The sequence below is a fragment of the Panthera tigris genome, chromosome D4, assembly GCF_018350195.1.
Source record: "Panthera tigris isolate Pti1 chromosome D4, P.tigris_Pti1_mat1.1, whole genome shotgun sequence".
NCBI lineage: Eukaryota > Metazoa > Chordata > Mammalia > Carnivora > Felidae > Panthera > Panthera tigris.
The window spans coordinates 62,467,788-62,486,221 of NC_056672.1; the positions used below are offsets into that span (position 1 = coordinate 62,467,788).

The window sequence follows — 18,434 nt, forward strand, 5'->3', positions numbered from 1 at the left end:
TTTCTCACACTACACACCAAGATGGCAGTTGTCTTCCACGGCTTCAGCCAGGCCCTTAAGGCGAGGAGTTGCAGGCTCTGGCTCTAGCACAGAGCTCTTTCCTGAGCGGCAGACTCAGACCCTATCTCTCATCACACCCCCAGTCACCCTGAACTGTTTGTGGGACTTGGAACATACCCTGCTTTTCCACTTGCTCTTCTCTCTGCCTGGAATTCCATGTTGGGCACTAACCACCAACACCCCCGCCTCACTGCCTTCCTAACTTGCTAACTCCTTCAGATCTGTCTAGATTCCGTTCAAACGTTAGTTCTTCCTAAAAGTCGCCCTCACATCTCTTTCTGATTTTAATGCCCTTTCTCTAGCATCCCCCGCCACTTCTTCTTTCCTACAGGACAGATTGTTTGATTAATTGATTAATTAATTTGTCTCCTCGAAAGGTCAGGACCAATCAGGTCATGTTCTTATTATATTTTCAGTCCCTTAGCCCAGTGCCTGAAGCATAGTGTGTGTTCAATAATCACATGTTGGATGAATGAATATATAAATAATTAAATGGACACTAAAAATTTCATAGGGGCAAGTGAAGAAGTGGTTTCCACATGCCAGGCTGTTCCTCTAAGAAAAATAGTTTGGGAGTGGTTAGTGGGGAGGTAAGAATTTGAGCATTATTTATATGCAGCTTAACTAGTTAGCTGCTGTGGAGAACACTCTCAGGTGGAATGAACCTGAAGCTTGTTTCATCGCTGTATCTGTACGTGTGGGGTGCTGGGAGAATTGTTTCACATTCTTATGCCTGCTTACATCAATAGGCCTTTAATCATGACTGTTCTGGCTAAGAGTTCAGGGTACTCCTATCTGGAGCCTTCTCGTTCACTCACTCCCATGTTCCTTCACTGTTCTTTTTGTACCACTTTTGACTGCTTTCAGAAAATTGCTAAGATAGCTGAAGTGGCAAGAGTGGGTTCCTGGTGTGTGCTCTCACTGCCCCCAGGGCCATGACTGGGGCTCTGGGAAGTGTTGTAGTTGCTGACTGGTTGGCTGCTGCCTGTTCTCTTCTCTCCTCCTCTGCTTGACACACACTTTGGCCTCTCAGGTTTATCTGGGACAGCCAATCCCTTAGTCCTGAGTTTACTCCCTGCTAAAATCAGCCCCAGAAAATGCGGTCACCTGCCTCAACTGAGCATTTGCCCTGTTAGGGTAGATCAAGATGCCAAGTGGTAGGTAAATGAGAAAGTGATGATGTGAGTTAATTTAAATGACCCATGAGACCCTTGATGTCAGGGTCACCTCCTGCTTCTTGATTCCAGTACCCACACAGGAATCTGGGCAGTGGACATGCAGGCGATTGGACAGCCAAACATTTCTGATTTTCTTGTGTTTTTTCCACAGTGTATTAGAAAGAAATACACTTGAGAGGAAATAAGATTTGTAATCCCACAAATTCAAAAAGAGGCAGGTTATGAAAGTCCTACATTGTAGACTCACTGATAGCACCAAGGGCTGTTAGCATGAGAAGGAAATTTGAAGAAAACCCAACACCTTGATTTCTTAGATAATCATAATAATTAGCATTGCTCAAGAATTTACCATATACCAGCATATGTATTATCTTTTTTTCATCTCATTTAATCCTCAAAATAACTCAGAGAGGTAGGTCTTAGTATCCTCATTTTAAGGATGAGCAAATTGACGTCCAGAGAAGTGAAATAAATTACTTGATATGATAGAACTAGTGGCTGGTGGAGCCAGAGTTAAGACTGATAGGACCCGTAATTTTTACATCTCTAAATTAGTTGCTATTTATTATAGGGTGTACCAGACACTGGGATTAACCCTTCACATGCATGAAATCATCAAACCTTCATGACTGAGAGATATTGTTGTCTCCACTAGACAGATTAGGAAACTGAGATTCAGAAAGGGTAAGGGGCTTATTCAAAGTCAAGCAATAAAATTGGACTAAAAAGTATTCCTTTAACTCTTTCAGGTTATGTCAATGTCTTAAAGTCTTGGAATGTATTTTTGGCAATATTACTTCAGGTCCTAGAAGAGAAGGTAGGAGAAAGTAATGTGCCCGATTGTCAATGGTATTTAGTACTTTTCCTGCCCACTTATGTTCTCTCCCAGGTATCACAAGTGTTGGAGCCTGGAACTACATTTCCCAGAATCCTTTGACAGAAGGGTTCAACTTTAGATTCCACAGATAAAAGGAATTTGCAGAAAATTTGAGGAAGGAGGAGACAGCAGACGTCATTCTCCTCCATCCCATTTCCTACTACTGCCCCTATAATTCACTCCACTCTAGCCCTCTTGACCTCTTTGCTGTTTCTCAAACATTCCAAGAATACTACACTGTTAGGGATTTTGCACTTGATTGTTTTTTTTTATCTAGACTGTTCTTTCCTTAGATATCCCCATGGTTTTCTCCATCACCTGAATCCATCACCACTTTTAGGTCTTTGTTCAGATGTCTCCTGCTCACTGAAGTCTGCTTTGAACATCTTATTTAAAATTGCAAAAATGATCCTGTTGCAGTCCTCCCCATTCCTTGCTTCAGTTTTTTTCACAGCACTCATCACCATCTGATATATATTTTATTTTTTAATTTCTATCAATCTACTTCCACTAGAATATAAGCTCCTCAAAGGCAATTATTTTTTTCTTTTAATTACTGGTTCTCTAGTCCAGGAACATATCTGGCACTCAATAAATATTTCTTGAATGGATGAGAATAAATATTGCCCCTGACAGGTGACCATGGGTGGTGACTATGCATGGGGCACCAGTGTGCTCCTGAAAGTCAATCATGAGAATCTCATTTGTTTTGACCCAGAGCCTGTCATTACTTACCTTTACTTCTGCTCTTTCTTGCCCCTCTGATCTGCGAGGGCATCTGTTTTGGGTAAGAGATCCAATTCTCCATAAAAAAAAAATGCAGATGGAGTTATCAGGAAGCTTCTGCACAGCAGGGAGCCTCACTCTGCCAATCATCTGTATGATCTTTGTTGGGGCAGTCAGTGATGCACCAAACAGGAGGCAGCAGGGGCTCTCTGCCCTGGTGGGGAGGAGTATTTAATCACTGACATTATATAGAATTGCCAGTGCATAGTTATAATACAAAGTAGACTCACTTTTAGTTGTTTTTATTTGTAGTCTTTTATAGAAAATGCAGCCGCTTATTTTCTTCACGGGAAGTGGGCCACTCCCACTGCTCTACCTTGGTGTACTACGATAGAAGCACAAAGGTGGCTGAGGATCTGTGGCTGACCTCTAGCTGGTGTGACCACAGTGATTGAGAGTTCACAGTGGTAGTACCCCCACCACTGCAAGGAAGGTTAGTGTGGGCATTGACACAGATCTTGAATTTGTTCAATTTGTGTACTGCTTCCTGATGACTCATCCTTATTTCCAAATCCTGAATTTCTAACACGGAAATTCAGGGTGCGGAGGGGAGAGATTTCTGGGTGTATTATAGGGTGTATCTCTTGCTTTGGAACAGATAAGTCCAAAAGGTAATGGCTTTAAGGCCACATTTATTATCTCAGTTTCTGAATGCTGGGAATCCAGGCAGGTTAATGGGATCCTCTGCTTCAGGGCCTCTCAGTCTTCAGTCAAGGTGTAGGCAGGAGCTGTGGTCTTATCTCAAGGTTCAACCGGAAAAATATCCACTTCCAAGGTCACTCATGGTTGTGGGCTAGCCTCCCTTCCTCAAGAGTTGTTGGACTGAAGGCTTCAGTTTCTCACTGGCTGTTAGCCACAAGCTGCTCTCAGTTCCTTGCCATGTGGGCCTCTTTCTAGAACATCTCACAACATGATAGAGTGAGCAAGTTAGAGGACAAGAAAGAACACCAGCAAGAGAGGACTAGCAAGACAGAAGTCTCAGTTTTTATACCAAATCTCAGAAGTGATATCCCACCAATTTACTGTATTCTGTTAGTGAGAAACAAATCACTAGGTCCAGCACATGTACACATGGGGAGGGGTTTACATAAGGGTGTGAATACCAAAAGGCAGGGATTATTGGGAGTCATTTCAGATGCTGCCTAAAACATTGGATCTTCTTCAGTATTTACTCAACATATTTTAAGTATTCATGCGTTGGACCTTGGGAGTGGTACTTTCCTAAGCCAGATCCTATTTTTCTTATATCTTATAGAGATTCCTTGAAACTTCTTGCTGATTAATGGATTTATTTTCTGGGTTATACTGAGGATGAAATTTTTTTCTGCTTTGAAATTTCAAAGGGAATTTTGGAAGAAAGGGATTTGAATATGTAGAATCAAATATTATTTTTATATGAAAGGGACTAATTTTCTCTGAAATATAGATGCATGGGCAGTACAGATTTGAGGTCTTGCATATAAAGATGTATTATTATTGGTGTTTATCCATAAAAGAGATGTATGGATATGAAATATACATATTCATTTTTCCTCAAAACTTTGCTGACATTAATTCACTACCTCTGTCATCTTTGTTACTGTTGTAGAGGGGACGTCTGAGGCTAAGTAGTCTTTTGGTCATTGTTAGCAGATATTTTCAGTGCTCTCCTCATATTGCCTAAGAATTCACCATTTTAGTATGTGCTAATAGTGTCCTATTACAGTCATTTGTGACTTTCTGCCTGAGGACTTCTCCCAGCATATGGGCTGAGGATGGCTGGCAATTCAGGATAAATATCCCAGCTTCTTGACTCTTTGGTGGATAATACTGAGGTGTGCTCTATTTCCTAGATTTCTGCATTAGGATTGAGTCTTGGATGTCCATACCTGCAACCAGCTCAATAAAGAGCCCTTTGATCAGTCCTTTTTCTTCCTTGTCTCATTTTCCCAAGACCCTGTAGGTGCTTCCTGGAAGCATCAAACCATTGTCTCAGAATATGCTTTTGGGGGAACCCACTGGAAGACATTTTTTATAGGTGTGTTTGTTCAGGTATAAGTAACTTTGTTCAGATGTTTAAAAGATTTTTAAAACTTTTTTTCTTTTCTTTTCTTTCTTTCTTTCTTTCTTTCTTTCTTTCTTTCTTTCTTTCTTTCTTTCTTTCTTTCTTTCTTTCTTTCTTTCTTTCTTTTGTTATAGTTAGATGTTTATTTGAAAATCTGATCCACCAAGTTAGCATTTTCCACTGACCTGGGATGCAGAAACCTTCATAGTCTTTACAGTCTTTTGTATGGGTGAGCCTTAGCAACCATTACACAAAAATAAATGGATTTAATCAAAAAATGGATTAAAGACCTAAATGTGAGTCACGAAACCATAAACATCTTAGAGGAGAACACAGGAAGTAACCTCTTTGACCTTGGCCATAACAACTTCTTTCTAGAGATGTCTCCTGAGGCAAGGAAACAAAAGCAAAAATAAACTATTGGGAAAACATCAAAATAAAAACCTTCTGCAGAGCAAAGGAAACAATAAACAAAACTAAAAGGCAACCTATGGAATGGGAGAAGATATTTGCAAATGACATATCTGATAAAGGGTTAGTGTACAAAATATATAAAGACCTATTAAACTCAATGTTCCCAAAATGAATAATCGAATTTAAAAATGGGCAGAAGACATGAATAGACATTTTTTCAAAGAAGATGTACAGATGGCCTACAGACACGTAAAAAGATGCTCAACATCACTCATCATCAGAGAAATGCAAATCAAAACCACAATGAAATATATCACCTCACACCTGTCAGAATGGCTAAAATCAACAACCCAAGAAACAAGAAGTTGTGTTTCTTTAACTCATTTTTCCTGGACTTAGAAACCCTTTAAAAAATATATGCTCAGCTTTCCTCAGCTCAATGATTTGATCAAAATATAGTTCAGTTATTTCTTCATTTTCAATTTACTCTGATTTCTTTTTCATGAAGTTTAATTTGTTCTAGTCTCTCTCTCTCTCTTTAATGTTTGTTGATTTTTGAGAGAGAGAGTGAGAGCAGGGGAGGGGCAGAGAGATGGCAAGGCAGAGGATCCAAAGCGGGCTCTGTGCTGACAGCAGTAAGCCTGATGTGTGGCTTGAACTCACAAACAGTGAGATTGTAACCTGAGCCTAAGTCAGATGCTCAACTGACTGAGCCACCCAGGTGCCCTCCTGGTTTCTCTTTTAAAATCACAAAACATCACTAAATGTCTGAATATTCTTTCTCTGTTCTCTTCTTCTGTATCAGTACCTCTCTCATTACTTACATGTATTTATCTTTATTCCCTGCATTCTAAAAAGGCTTTTCAAGTTTGTTACCCATATTACTCCTTCAGTTTTCTGTGGCATCATTTCTGCTCTCTACTTCAGTGTGGTCTTAAATTCTGCTATTGTGTTTTCCCACTTTGTTCTTATCTTACCCATTTTCCCCTTTCTTCTCATCTCAGCTTTTAAGATGACTTGTTTTGTTTTATGCATGACATATCTTTTATACTTTCCTGAAATTTTCTGAAGTTTTCTTCTTTTTAAGTGTTTATTTATTTTTGAGAGAGAGAGAGGGAGGGAGGGAGAATGAGAGCAGGGCAGCGGCAGAGAGAGGGGGCGGGACAGAGGATCTGAAGTGGGTTCTGTGCTGACAGCAGAGAGGCCAATGTGGGGCTTGAACTCACGAACTCTGAGATCATGACCTGAGCCGAAGTCAGATGCTTAACCGACTGAGCCACCCAAGTGCCCCTGAAATTTTCTTGTAGGTCCTACACTTAATGATATTATAGAGCTATGCCCCTCTCTGGGTCTTCTGGATGCTACTTTTCCCTCTTGTTCTGTAGTTTTATATTTATTTTGTTTCATATTGACATTTCCTCTCTACTTGTCCTTGCTAAAGATAACATCTATGTAGACTTAGTGTTTATCAACAAATACGGCGATTACTTTGGCCTATGTGGTTGTCTCTATTTGTGCAGAGATCAAATCTCTTCCTCAGTTCCCTTGTTGGAAGAGGGAAGATTCGTGTACCCAGGTCCTAGATAAATTTCCATTTTCTAGCAGGCATGAACCCAGTGAAAGCTTCTCTTTCATTGCCTAATATTCAGGGACATTGAAAACATCATTAAATTTCTTAGGGTGCTCTATGCCATTTCTAATTAAGAAATCCCCCCATCTATATTCTGCCTAGTTATTCACTAGGATTTATAGACTCTGCCTGGATGTAGCACAATACCAGTGGAGGCAGAAAGTAGTTTCAGTAGTTCAGAGATTGCCACTTTCCAAGGTACTATATAGAGGGATGATTTCTCGGAGCAGGCCCTACATGTTTGTCTAAGAAAACACATCATGTGGCAAGGGTTATAGTAGATTTTTCCTATTTATTTCATGTGGTCCTTTTTTTATAGAGCAAGGCTGATTAATGCCACGAGCTGATGCTTGGGTCAATATGCTAAATCCATGTGCATATTTCTTATAACTTTACTAGTTTATCTCAGATTGTGGCATTAGGTTACATGACAGACAGTTTTTAGTGGCCTTGTGAATTGTCTTCTTTATCTGTTATCATTAATATTTCTGTGAAAGATGGGGAGATACTGGGTAAGTAAATGTTACTGAGATACTCTTTCCAATGAGAAATCTCCTCTTCATGTATACTATAGTAAATGCATAATAGATTTTGTCTAATGAGTTGAATTCAATGTATAGCAATAAGGCTTTGTGATTTCTTGTGTTTTAAACTTTACTTATAAGTGAAATTATTTTCTATTACAGGATTAAAATATAGTCTATGACAAATAACTTTATATACCTGCTTTATATATGCTATAAATGTCGACTTTAAAATTATTTTGAGGCAACTACCTCAACTTCAATCTATCTGCTGGTCCTGAGGAATATTACTGTCAAAAGTTATGATGTAGTACCCCAAAATGTAGATATTCATGGCCATTGCTTCATGTCTATCCTCAGAATTCATGATTACATCCAATATAGTGACAGAAACTCAGGGGAAGAGATTCAAGAAAGCAAAACATAAGCCATGCAAAGTACTTCCCCATCTTTAACAGGTATTAAAAACATCAGCTTGGGAGTGATTGATGTGCAGGAGGATATCATAAAAGTGCAGGCTTTTGAAGGCCTTTTCGGATATGCTGAAACTAAAATGAGAAGCTAGACTTCAAAATTCATGTTCTTGGTCTTCTGAAGTTTAAACTTTACCCCTGGCCACCTTTGATTAACAGTAGAGCCACCAGACTTTTCCTGGTATAAATAAATACATCTGTAGACCAGAGATCAAATATTGCTTATCATCGATGAGTAGAGAAACGCACATTTAGTTATTTTGAGGAGTGTACCAGAGCATCTTTTATGGGTTTCTGAGAACCAATTAATTGTGTGAGTCTCTTCCTGAATTCTGTGTTCCGTGACATCACAATGGTAGCTTAAAACCCACTGTGTTGGGAACGTTTATGTCGTAGAAATTGGCAAATGATACATTTAGGGCTTTTCCTTACAGACATCCAGTCATTAAACATTTATCAAGACATCACTATTTTTAGGGCTCTTTTTATACTTTCTTTCTTGATGATTTATATGGTTGTTGTTTATTTATATTAAACTCCCCAGCCTTCATCATAGTGGCTGAGTCAGCAAGTGATATTGGATTTGAATTTTTATAAATTTGCTTTTACACAAGAGGTGAATCCCATATTCAAGTAGTGGTTTGTGCCTTTCTCATAGGGAATTGTTAGTGCTAATAACTGCAAAAAGACAACAACTGTAAGCTAGATCTTTGACTTCTTTTTTGTCATTAATCTTTCCAAACTAAATAAGGCACTTCTAGGTTTTTTAAAGCTTTAACATCAGAGGCTGGATGCCTCCAGTTACAATAATAAAGGACTTAATTTCATTTGCCCTAGAGAGTGTCTTGTAAATGAGCATACCTGGCTTAGAGTCCTGCATCCAGCTCTGCTCCATCATCCTGAAGCATGGGGGCAGGTTGTCTGAGAGGAACACTCTGAGAAGAAAGGAAGCAGGGGTTCCAGGAAACTTGCTGTCTTTGACTCTGCAGCTCCCTCCATTTCTCTCAACCTCCTTGGTATTTCTTTCTTCCTCAGTCTTTCCAGTTCTCCTTTCATCATGATGTAATTGATTGTTTATTGTATTTATTAGGTTGCATTTATATCTCAGGCTTTAATTTTAAAAATGAAACAGTTGAGGGGCATCTGGGTGGCTCAGTCGGTTAAGTGTTGGACTCAGCCCAGGTCATGATCTTGTGAGATCTGACAGCACAGAGCCTGCTTGGGATTCTCTCTCTCCCTCCCTCTCAGCCCTCCCCTACTCACATGCATGCACTCCCTCAAAATAAATAAAGAAACTTAAAAAAAAAAAGAAACAATTGATGGGAAAGCCAACTATATGGTCATGTAGGTTACCTAGGTAAGAAAGCAATTTGTCATCTCTTTAAACTGATATTTTAAAAGTGCATCTTCAATATTTATTTGAATAAGAGGGAATGTCAGCACCTGTTAAGAATCCTTTGTTGTTTCAACATGAAAGTACTATTCCTGTCTATTTTGCAGGACCAATTTACATGTGGTTAGCTGTGAAAAGAACTGAGGACACAGGGCTGAGTTAACTGGCACCATATTTTCAAGTTAATTCAGAAATATTTTAATGTTCCATAAAGAAGTACTTCTCAATGAATCATATGCATATCTATCACCTGGCAATCTTGTTGAAAGCAGATTCAGAAAATTCTACTTCAGTTAGTCTGAGGCAGGGCCTGAAGTTCTGCATTCCTAACAAGTTTCCCTGTGCTGCTGGGGTGTTTCTGGTCCATGGTGCTCACTCTGGGGACGTGTCACATGCCCTTTCTTCTGGCTTGAATGGAAGTGTCAGTATTTCTGAATGAAAAGTAGGGGAACAGTAGGCTAGTTTTCTCTTTTTAAACTAATCTGTCTACCTCCCTTACTTTCCTTCCTTCTTTCTTTCCTTCTGTCCTTCCTTCTTTCTTTTAACTTATGAAGATTTAAAATACCTTTCTGGAGGTAAGTGGTTTACTGGCCACTGACATTAAAGAAATTCCCTGCTTATTTTAGATATCTTGCCAAAAATGGAAGTTTATACTCTTAGGAGAGAATTATATGATTATGTGATTTTAGAATTTCCATTTCAAAGTTGCTGCTTTGAACATGAGGTATGAAAGCCCCAGTAGGCCTATATTTGTGGCTGTTTTAAACTGATAGGATTTTGGAAAAGTGTCTATTCATGTCTTCTGCCCATTTCTTCACTGGATTGTTTGTTTTTCAAGTGTTGAGTTTGGCAAATTCTTTATAGATTTTGGATACTGACTCTTTATCTGATGTGTCACTTGCAAATACCTTATCCCATTCCAGCAGTTGCCTTTTGGTTTTGTTGATTGTTTCCTTTGCAGTGCAGAAGCTTTTTATCTTGAAGATTTTGATCTACTCAGTAGGAATCTTTGTAGAAAATATTCATTATAATAATAAAGGACATTGAAAGTGAAAAAAACATAAAACATAAAACTCACCCATGATGATTTAAAGTGAACAATTAGACAAGGGTATTTGTGTAAGAATTGTCATGATAATCATGTAATTTTACATCTTCATGTGCTAGGGCATTCTGGTATATGAATATGGGGATATGAAGTTGCCATGCATTAGGTGGATCCCTCACCCCACATGAAGTTTTCAACTATACAGGTCTGAGCAAACCACAAGCTCCCTATGATGAGTTCTTGCTAGACACATATTAGATGCTCAATAAATATTTGTTGATTGAATTGAATCCAAAGGAAACTCATATACGTAACTTACATGCCAGTCTGCACAATTTAAACAATGCCTATCACAAATACCTGCTTTGAGAAATGATCCCTACCATACTAACCTCTTCAGACCTGGAAGATAAGCAGTGCTCTTTTGTTGGGCTCTATGATCTGATGTGCATCTCCTTTTGTAAAGCTCCCTCAAACATTTCAGTGAAAATTGAGCTCCTTTCTTATAAACACTCAACAGCGCTTATCCTGCTCCATGTTTCTGCCATTTGTCTTTTGAAAAAATTGCATCTCCAAAAACACTGAAACTCTTAAAATCAGAAACAATGTCATATTATTCTCCTGGGTTCCACCGCAACTTAGCACAGAGCAGGTATGCAATAAAAAACTTTTTAAAAATGAATTTCCTGTTTCAAGAAGTGATTGTTGATGAGTATTTATTAAATATCTGTCAGGTATTTTAGACAAGTCCCAGTCTTTCCAGATTCAACTAAACAAAATATGTCATTGCTTTAAGGAATTCTCTTGACTCAGAGTTTGAAGCACCCACAAAATAAGATACCTCTCCATTAAAAAGGCTTAGGTATGTTTCTCCAAGGCTCAGCTAGGCGTGGTTGTCAATGTATTTTCCCAAGGTACAGTTGAGGATAACTTTGTTAGGCTGCCTTCAGGTACTATTGGTTGATGTTTTCTCTATGTTTTCTTAAGGGTCAGTGGAGCATGATTTTGGTATGATTACTTCAACCAATCAATACTCTGAAAAGAGCAAACCAAACTAAAAATTGAGGAAGCAACAAAGTATTTTAAAATGCATATAATAGCTAACATTCCTGGAAATTTACTCTAGATCATATACTATTCTAGGTGCTTCACTTTATGAGTTTATTTTATCTTTGGAATATCAGTATGAGGTAATACACAAACAAGTGGGTGTTGCTCTCCCAAGAGCATGATTGTTAAGTTCAGAAATTATTTTTTGGCAACAATAAAGGTGGTAATTAAAAAAAAATGCAACTTTTAATAACATTAATCCATTAATTGTTATCAATGTATACCATGCCAGTACTGCCGATATAAAACAGAAAGGTTGTGACAATATGGATGGACCATAGAAGGTATTATGCTGGGTGAAATAACTCAGACAGAGGAAGACAAATGTCATATGATTTCACTTTGTGGATCCTAAACAATAAAGCAAATGAACAAACAAAGCAGAAACAGATCCGTAAATACAGAGAATAAACTCATGGTTGCCAGATGGGAAGGGGGTGGGAGGATGGGCAAAATGGGTGAAGGGGAGTGGGAAAAAACCCCAAAGCACAAAGGGCTAATTTTTAGAAAATTGATACAGTGTTATGAACATAAACTGGAAAAACAAAAAGAGGTTGTGTAGCAGCCTTCTTTAGACTGGTTGAGACTGCTGAAAGCTATTACTTAATCTACTATATAAGTAGCACTCTTGTCAGCAATGTGTTGAAGACCAAAGGATTTGGAAAATGATTAAACATTGAAGAATGTCCTCTGAGAGTATGGTAAATGTGTCATCAAATTCAATCAATGCCAAACACAAATATGCCAAGTAGGGTCAATTTCCTATCTCCTAGGTGATTGGGAAACTCAGATCAACTCCAAGATGCCACACTGAGGGTTTTTGAGTTGTTTCATCAACCCAAATGTGAGGCCACAACTAAAGTGCAGTCAATTTTGGTGAAGTCTATCAGGGCTGCAGGGATGGAACAAATGCAACAAGGTCATATGTGGAGAATAGATTGCATGAGATAATAAACCAGCTTCTAGATGAGCTCAAATAGGGCTAACCCAAGAGCAAAGACAAGATATAAACTTATAGTATCATTCTAAATTATAACCTCAAACCAGGTCACTTTGGATAAATATGGGAGAATTCAGAAGGCTGAAAACTGCATTGTTTTTACAAAACAAACACGGTCTTTTTTTTTTTTTTTTTTGGAGAGAGAGTGAGCAAGGGAGGGGCAGAGTAAGAAAGAGAGAGAGAGGGTGGGGAGAGAGAACTTCAAGCCGACTCCACACTGTCAGCGTGGAGTCTGACATGGGACTCAAACCCATGAACTGTGAGATCGTGACCTGACCCAAAACCAAGAGCAACTGAGTCACCCAGGTGCCCCCAAAACAAACACAGTCTTAAAAAGTGGTAATGAATCATGGGTGACAGCCACACCCACAGTGCCATCCCTCAAAGGAAAGTGAAATGAGCTAAAGATGTAAAATGTTTCATTCCTACCTTAAGCATGTGCAACTCCTAATAGGGCTGATGAGGATTATACCTTCAGAAAATTAGTCTTTAAACAAGTCTTTTGAGGGGCACCTGGGTGACTCAGTCGGTTAAGCAACCGACTGCGGCTCAGGTCATGATCTTTCAGTTTGTGAGTTTGAGCCCCGCGTCGGGCTCCGTGCTGACAGCTCAGAGCCTGGAGCCTGCTTTGGATTCTGTGTCTCCCCCTCTCTCTACCCCTCCCCTGCTCACGCTCTGTGTCTCTCCATCTCTCAATAATAAATAAATATTAAAAAAAATAAACATGTCTTTTGAGCTATAAGAAACCTAAATACCTTGGGGCACCTGGGTGGCTCAGTCGGTTGAGGGTCCGACTTTGGCTCAGGTCATGATCTCACAGCTCGTGAGTTCGAACCCTGCGTCAGGCTCTGTGCTGACAGCTCAGAGCCTGGAGCCTGCTTCAGATTCTGTACCTCCCTCTCTCTCTACCTCACCCCTGCTCACACTCTGTCTCTCTTTCTCTCAAAAGTAAACATTAAAAAAGTTAAAAAAAAAAAAAAAGAAACCTAAATATCTTGTAGGTTGGTTCGTTTGGTGTTGACTTAATAAGAATCTGAAGAAGCTTAAAACAAGAATATAAATAAATAATGGGAAAATTTAAATAAAGAATATAGGAAGGAAAGAAAAGGATGAATATAAGCATGCTTGGAAAGACAAGAGTGAGATTTTATGTAGGTTGGTCTGTTTGCCCCTGTCGTGTTCATATAGTGCAGGCCCACCCTCAGTAAAGCTTGTTTGAGAGTGACAAAGGGTGGCTGAAATGAATAGGTCATGTGGATTGTAACATTTGGAAGATGGTCTTTTCAACAAATGGTGCTGGACTAAACATCCACATGCAAAAAAAAAAAATAGACATGAAACTTCATCAACATTAATTCAAAATGGATCACAGAACTAAATGTAAAATGCAAACTATAAAACTCCTAAAAGATAATAGAGGAGAAAACCTAGATGGCCTTGGGTATGCTGATGACTTTTTAGATACAACACCAAAGGCTTGATGCATGAAAGAAACAATTGATAGGCTAGACCTGACTAAAAACAAAAAAATAATCTTCTGCTTTGTGGAAAACAATGTCAAGAGAATGAGAAGACAAGCCACAGACTAGGAGAAAATAGGAGTTGGGTGATTATGATGTGTCAGTGTTGGTTCATCAGTTGTAACAAATGTCTTATTCTGGTGGGGATGTTGACAATGGGAGAGGATATGTGTGTGAGAGGACAGCGGTCCTGTCCTTTTCTCTGTCCTTTTCTCTTAATTTTGCTGTGAACCTAAAACTGCTCCTAAAAAATAAAGTATTAAAATCAGATAAGTTGCTCTTTTACTGCCTAAATCCTGAATCAAAGTATCTTTTTTTTCCTTCAAAGAGAAATTAAAAGTCCCACAGGCAATAATCTCTTCAATCCAGGGAATCAATGATTTTTCAAATGAAGCCTGTTGAATTCAAGCTATATTTGAATAAATAAAGAAGAGGTGGAAAAATTCTTTTCTTTCTCTTTCTTTCTTTCTTTTTTTTTCTTTTCTTTTTAATGCATTTATTCTACAGTTAGTACTATTCTGAAAGGAAACATAAGGAAAGGCTTCGAAAGTTAGTCTACTTAATTCCTTGAAATCTCATAAGGCAATCATGCCCCCGATTTCCCATCAGCAGATAAATTGGCTGATAATGTTTTCACAAGGCTACAACCTAGCCAAGTAATGATTATTATCAAGGAAGAGGGACTTTAGGGGACATAAATGAGATGAGTTGAAAATGAAATTAAAAACTGTTTATATAAAAATAAACAGTCCATTTGAGTTTTGTGAATAATTCAGCTCACGATTTGGTTTACTTTGAGGGATCTGTTTACTTAGTTTTTAAGAAATGGAGGTTTCTTTATTTCCAAATTATAACTTAGAATTCAAGGGTTATTTACATTACTCAGCCTCTTAGAAAGGGGTGAATGGTTATCACCTATGATGTTTTTAAACTGGAAAAGAAAATAAAAATTAAATTCTTTCCCCCTCCCTCATTCTGTCTTTCCCTCCCTTCCTTTCTTCCTTCCTGTTTCTTGTTCTTCCTTTGTTCCTGTTATTAAGTCTGTTGTTTTGGTGAATTTATAACTACTGAACCCTATTAGAAAAGCTGATTTGTGAAATATACAGTTGGTTTAATGCACTCCTTGGGAAAATGGTTTATTTTGTTGGACCACTTAATATTTTACTCATATTCTCAACTGTTGGTCTACAGTTTTATCATGTCTCTGGTGGCTGTAGGGCTAGGGTACAGGACTTAGGGGAGAGGCCAGAGTGCAGACCCTTAGACTTGGGGCAGATGAATACAGCCTGGTAGGCTAAGGAGGATTGGGCTTGTCTTTCTATTCCAGGGGTTTACAGCAGTAGATTGATGGATGAGGTTGGAGTAACTTTTTGGTCTGCTCACGACTTGTTTTCTCCTATTTGTAATTTGCATTTGACTGTCCCAGGTTGGAAAATCTAATGAAAAACATGAGACATTCATGTTGCATGCCCCCCCCCCCATGACTCCCATTTTTACACTTAACTTTTAACTATTCTAAATTGATAAATAGGTTGGGACTGGTTTTGGCAGCATGTTTGTACTTAATCTCTTCTGGGTTAATGTGTTATGGGTGAAAAGATGGATTCTTTTAGCATGTGACTTAGTGGACATCTGTTTTCATTTTAGGATCTTTGCATATCTGTCTGAAAATCTGTAATGTTGAAGGCCATTGCTTGGGCTGAAGGTGATTGGAAGGTGAGAACAGAGCAAAATTCACTTATTTATTCACTCAACACATATATATTAAGTATCCATTTTGTGCCAACCACTGCTATAGGCAAACTCTTAAAGAAAAAAGCTTGGTTAAAAGGGTTCTGTGTACAGAAGATGAATCTAATGTCAGGAATTGTTACCTTTGTGGGTTGTCCACATATTCACTTATATGCCTGGACCCGACTTCCCATCTAAGATTTGGCAACTTCTAGGGATGGTTCATCATCTTCAAGGATGCTTGAGGACTATAGTTATGAGCTACCAGATTACTTATTTTTCAAAGTTTGATATATTTTCCTTTGGTTTATCATTTATTAAACTTCTTGAATATGGTGATTTTGAATAAGGGGCCCTACCTTTAAACTGCAGCCAAAACCAACATTAACACATAGATAATACAGCTTGAGCAGCATAGAACAGTGTTTAAAATGATCTGGCAAACACAGTTCTCCTATTTGCAGCACTGAAAAGCCCCATGTATCCAATTGCAGTTAGGGCCTCCACTACAAATTCTTACCACCACCCACTGGGGCTGCATTGAGAAATAGATTTGAAGGCCCAGACCAGGAGTTTAGGAAGAATATACAGCTTTCTTCACATACTAATACTCAAAAGGACGGTACCACGTCTTGAGTATATGCTAAGTGCCGTACATAAATTATGATGTTGCCAGTCTTTCAAATTTGGGGAAGAAAAGTGAGCCATTTTAGATGCCGGGAAGTTTTGCTTATTTGTCTTTCTGTGTGTGGATGTGTTTGATGGTTACACACAGATCTGCTGAAGCAGTGTTGTGTTTGGACAAACAATAGCCAAAATATCTCAAGATAAGCAACTAAATATAGTTCTGGTTCCACTGACCAGGAATTGAAAAATATGTCCTTTTTAATCTCTCAGTCATTTGCTGTTGTTACTGGTTTTCTTTTTTAACTACAAGAACAAAGGGAGAATCCCAAACAAAGGTTGTTGGGTTCAGCTATCAAATCCCAAACAGTTTATAAAAACTATAATATCTAGATTCAGCCATACTAGCTAATAGGAATCCGAACCAAGAGTTAGTGGGGCTCCCACAAGGACTCCTTGAGGAGTGTATCAAGATTTTGTGCATGCTCAAGTCCTTGTACCTGTTGGCTGGGGATTAGAAATGTCCTTTTTTATTTGTTCAACAGTATCAGCAAAGTGGTACTTAAGAGTTTATTGCTAATACTGAGACTGCTGTAAGAAAAATCACATAAAGATGAAAATGCTGATCATTACTGAAATAAGTATTGTGTGTAGTGTATCTTGTCTCCACGGACAAATGTGTTTGACTTAAATAATTTCAAGACTTTCTAACTCCTTGACTTTAGGAAAGGAAAAATTAAATCAGGTGATCATTGTCATCAAGGAGGGATATGCTGGGGTAAGATCTAGAAACAAAGAGAATTTTCTGGCTTTGGTTCCCAAGACCTAAATTTTTGGAAATCTGTAAAGAACTCTAGACACAGATAAAATATTTGAGAGTTTGAAGAGAGAGGGGTCCCTTTCTTCATTTCCCAAACCCAGGCAAGAAAAGGTTTCCTTAGAAGGAATGTTGTGGAGGAGAAATGGAAGGGAAATGAAAGAGTAGAGATACTGAAGGTTTGCAAAGAGTGGTCTTGTATCCTACTCCTGGGCAGAGTCCTAAAGCTGAGCCAATCACTGGACTTTATCTCCTTGGCCAGACAAATCAGAGTGAATCTCAAGACTCCTGCTAGTAATTCTGGAACAAATGCTCAATCTCTCCCTTTGAAAAGGTGATGAACTATTTTTGTCAGCACAAGGGAAAACACAAAGCTGACTAGAAGAAGGAACCCAAAGCAAGTTTAGTGAACAGTTGGTCTTCTGATCAACATCAAGAACTGCTGTATTATACGTGGAATTTAAGAAACAAAACAAGCGAGGGGCACCTGGGTGGCTCAGTCAGTTGAACGTCTCACTCTTCATTTTGGCTCAGATCCTGATCCCAGGGTTGTGGTATCGATCCCTGAGGTCCTCCGTGCTGAGCTCAGAGCCTGCTTAAGACTCTCTCTCTCTATCTCTCTCTCTATCCCATTTTCTCTCTCTGTTCCCCCCTCCCCCTCTCTCCCTCTCCCTGTCTTCCCCACTCATAATCTCTCTCTCTGTCTAAAAAACACAAGAAACACATTTTAAAGAAACAAAACAAAGAATTAAAAAAGAGGTAAACAAAAAAACAAGATTTCTAAATGTAGAGAACAAACTGGTGGTTGCCAGAGAGGAGGTGGGTAGGAGGGTGGGTAAAATAGGTGAATGAGATTAAGAGTACATTTGTCATGATGAGCACTGAGTAATGTATAGAATTATTGAATCACTATATTGTACACCTGAAACTAGTATAACACTGGATGTTAACCATACTGGAATTTAAAAAATAAAATAAAATAACTGCTGTATTAAATTGCACGTGAAGTTTACTCTATCTTTGAACTTTCCATCTGCATAATATATCTCCTTTATTATTAATTAAGCCAGTTGGAATTAGGTATTCTGGTACTTGGAATGAGTGTTATCTTATGTGGTAAGACAACTACTATATTTTGTGTACCTTCTGTGGATGTCTAAGCCTTTACACATAAACCCACTCAGTCTCCATGTCACCCTGGAAAG

At 38.6% G+C, this 18,434-nt stretch overlaps 1 protein-coding gene across 2 annotated transcripts in view; it reads left to right on the forward strand.

Annotated features, from left to right (window-relative positions):
* PLPPR1 (phospholipid phosphatase related 1) overlaps positions 1–18,434 on the forward strand; it is a 512,674-nt gene that overhangs the window by 139,426 nt on the left and 354,814 nt on the right. For both annotated transcript variants that reach the window (XM_042964601.1, XM_042964596.1), the window contains exon 2: positions 15,705–15,773. The gene's annotated coding sequence lies outside the window, so the exon portion shown is untranslated. The remainder of the gene's footprint in view (positions 1–15,704; positions 15,774–18,434) is intronic.